The sequence below is a fragment of the Chanodichthys erythropterus genome, chromosome 11 (assembly GCF_024489055.1).
Source record: "Chanodichthys erythropterus isolate Z2021 chromosome 11, ASM2448905v1, whole genome shotgun sequence".
NCBI classification, from domain to species: domain Eukaryota; kingdom Metazoa; phylum Chordata; class Actinopteri; order Cypriniformes; family Xenocyprididae; genus Chanodichthys; species Chanodichthys erythropterus.
The window spans coordinates 329,276-332,928 of NC_090231.1; the positions used below are offsets into that span (position 1 = coordinate 329,276).

General features: G+C 34.7%; 1 long non-coding RNA gene across 1 annotated transcript; it reads left to right on the forward strand.

Moving 5' to 3' along the window:
• The first annotated feature begins 587 nt into the window (after nt 1-587).
• On the forward strand, nt 588-2,311 carry LOC137029982 (uncharacterized). Its single transcript, XR_010896363.1, has 3 exons — nt 588-1,044; nt 1,946-2,030; nt 2,142-2,311. It is a non-coding gene; the product is annotated as an uncharacterized lncRNA (long non-coding RNA).
• The last annotated feature ends 1,342 nt before the right edge of the window (nt 2,312-3,653 follow it).

Consider the following 3,653-nt stretch of genomic DNA (forward strand, 5'->3'; position numbering starts at 1 on the left):
TTAATGGAATTCTACTTTGTCCTGTGACATTTATTTTAATGCTATTTATTAATTAGGCTAATTAATTATTTTAGAGTAACTTTACTTTTCTAGAGTAACATTGTGTGTTTGTGATTTATGAGGACAATTCATATGAATACACACCACACTAGAGGGACATTTTGTATTATGAGGACAGGGCCGGTGTCCTCATAATTCAGACAAAGTAGAAGTGCAAAATCAAAATTTCTGCTCATGTCCCCATAGTTCACAATTACCTGATTTTGTGTATACACTGTGTGCAGAATTATTTGGCAATTTGATTTTCTGATCATATTTTTTTTCCAAGCACATTTTGCCAATTCCAATCCAAATCAATCTTAACAACCACTATTCATATTGTTTTTAATCATTTATAAGTGATATATAATTGTTCATGAAGGCTGGAAATGAAAAATGCCTTAAATTCAGGTGTGCAGAATTATTAGGCAGGTTTTCTTTTACAGGCAAAATGAGCAAAAACGGTCATGACCATGGGACAGCAAAATTCTCATTGGGTCACTTATAAATGATTAAAAACAATATTAATAGTAGGCTAGTTATTAAGATTGATGTGGATTGGAATTGGTAAAATGTGCTTGGAAATATGATCAGAAAATCAAATTGACTAATATTTCTGCACACAAGCTGTGTATTGAGACAGCGCCCTCGTAGGTGGTTCTGTGGTACTGCACCCCCTCCCCTCTTGTTTGGAATCGAGGCATTTGATTGGCTGACAGCCGGGAGTCCTCATAATCTCTGGTTTTGTCAAACTTGTGTATTAATTTAAATGTTAATACAGTTTTCTAATTATCAAAAATATATTTTTATATAATTTATCAATCATAAATTAAATATATAACGCAGAGTGATTGTGCAGTGATGAAGGTCATTTGAAAGTTGTTATCAGTCAGTTTAAGTAACGTTAGTGATACGTCACAATCATTTCCTGTTGGACCAAATGGAAACACTAGCTGAGAAGACATCTATGATTTGGACCTTTTTGAAGTAACTATTATACGAAAGGTAAGTTATACTAATGTTTATTCGTCAGTTTAACTGCATGTTCAGTTTGTTCATGTTTTGTAGTCTCCTCGCTGATTACAGTCAGAAAGCAGCTAGCGCGCGATTCTAACGGTCCGTTAGCACCATTAGCATCGCGCTAGCTGCTTTCTGACAGTTATTGTCATTCTGTTAACAGATTGTCAGGATCAGCGATGCTTGTCAGTAGTTAGTTTTAAACTTGTTTTCTGTCAGCAATGTATAATTGTAACTGTAACATAAAATTGTCTAGCAAGTAGCCGTCATAATATTGCATTGTCATGACTACAATCTGTGAAAGGGAGGGGTTTCCCATTCCCACCCAGTAGGCTACAGTGTCCTGACATGCTGCCCTTATGAAGAAATACTGTAGTAAACTATATTATTTGTAGGATACTGTAGCATAATATATCATTTAATAAATTACAACATACTGTAGTATTAACTATAATGAACTGATAAACTGTAATATATTGTAGTATACCTTAGTTTTTACTACAGTAAACTGTGGTGTATTGAACCCTATAGTTGTAAAAACTTAGTACAGTATTGGGTAAAGTAATTTGCTTATATTACTATAGTAGATTTACTAAATCATCTATAGAATTACCACAACAAATTCATTCAAGTTACTGTAGTAACTTTACCATATGGTTAAATAACACTAGAGTATTTACTAAAAATTACTATATTATTTTTTTCGTGTGGGTTCTGTTAAATATTACTACAGTTTAGCTTGGTTTAAAGAGATTAAGAAACCTAAAGAGTTCAAGATGTGTTCTTGTTAACTTATTAATACACAAATTGTCAGTCTTAACATTTATACTGAAAACAAACATGCTGAATAATGGCAAATTTAAACTTGATGTTTTTTTTTATATGACAGCAGACATCAAATAATGTCTGAAAGCCCTAGCCACTGGAGGATACAGATATCACTTCAGAAGAGAGATGCATCAATGCTTTTAAAGGTTAGTTAAATGGTTTGATAGGTGTACGTTAAAGTGAAATTAATTTGTTTAATAAAGCTGTCTCAGGTTGATTGTTATTTACAGTGATGATTTTTCTTCTATGTTGTGTAGGGAGAGGTGTTCAGCTGTACTGAGTTTGATAAGGGGGATTTTCTGCTGAGGAGGCTCAAGCAGTGAAGAATATATCATCATGACGCCCTCAAAGTAGTCACGTTTCAGTTTCATTACAATGGAAAACTCCTCTGGTATGTAAAAGTGTTTAATGTGTATGTAAGATTGTAATTATGAGCCTGTTTACACATGATTTGTTTAGGTTGATCTGATCACTGGGAGCTGGGAGACACATTGCCATTTGCACCTGGTGTTTTAATCCCTCTCTTTTGTTCATTTTCATCCACTTCTGTCCTGATTTTGTCATAGTTCAATTAATGCTGGACAGTTTGAGCAAAAATCTGTATCATTTTTTTGTCTTTTTTTAAAGATTCTCGCGGTTTCAAGGTATATATAATATATATATTATACACACACTCCCACGGCATTAACCTGTTGTCTGGACAGGGTTGTGTTCTTTTCTCAGCCGCGATGATATGTAATACTGAAAGTTGTTAATCAAGATTTGATGGATGAACTCGTGGCTCAGTTGGACTTGTCGTGTCAAATGTGAAGACTTTTCAGTTTTATTGGCGTCAACCAGGGGCGGTTTCTTCATTAGGGTGACGCACCACCAAAGTGAGAAAGGGACAGATTTTTCAATCACATTCAACCACAGAGTTACGCTAGCTGTCACTGCTAGGCTGTTTGTTCTGCCTCTGGATATAGTCCAATCAGCGTCGAGTCACGCTCTGTGGAGTACCGCCTCTTTTGGGGCGATTTCAGTCTGGCCGAGATTTGCCCCGACTGCTCCCATAGACCTCCATTCAAAGAACTTTTTTTTCGAACTGCAGGCACTGCAATGCAATCTCTATGGGTTTCGAGAGGGCTTGCACTAACGTGCTTTCGTCATCATACATAACCTGAACTTGTGCAGCGATTGGTGGAAACAAACATACCTCTATTAATTTTTTTTTTTTTAAAGCTGAAGTGACATTTAATAATTTCCTCAGTGCATAATTTACATTTCAAAGACATATTCTCCATCTGTAAATGTTAGAAAGTTGAGAAATAATATTTCCATTTTGCAGTCAGGTGAGGACGAGCCTTCAGCAAGCACAAACTTCTGTGAACGTGCGCCGCCGCGTGCACGCGCGCCAAAGAGACGGAGTTCAATCTGAGTAAAATACATTTTGCTAAAAATATTTGTTGAAAATTTATTTTTGTTTGCGAACATAATTATGCCATATGTAGAATTTCGAACCAACAACTAAGTGTATTTGTATGATAGCAGAAACTGTGTAGTGACTGTTGTAGGGTAATCAAAATAATAATAATAATGATTAGTCTGTTCTTTTGTTTTTATTTATTTTCATTTTTAGTTTAGTGTATTTAACTTCTGCTTTAAAAAGCATTTTGTTTTTAGATTGTAAAGTTACAATTTTAGAATATAGCCTGACCCTTTTTTTGCACATAATATAGCATATCTTGTTTTTATAGCCTTCAATATGAACATTGTCTCTAGGACAATAT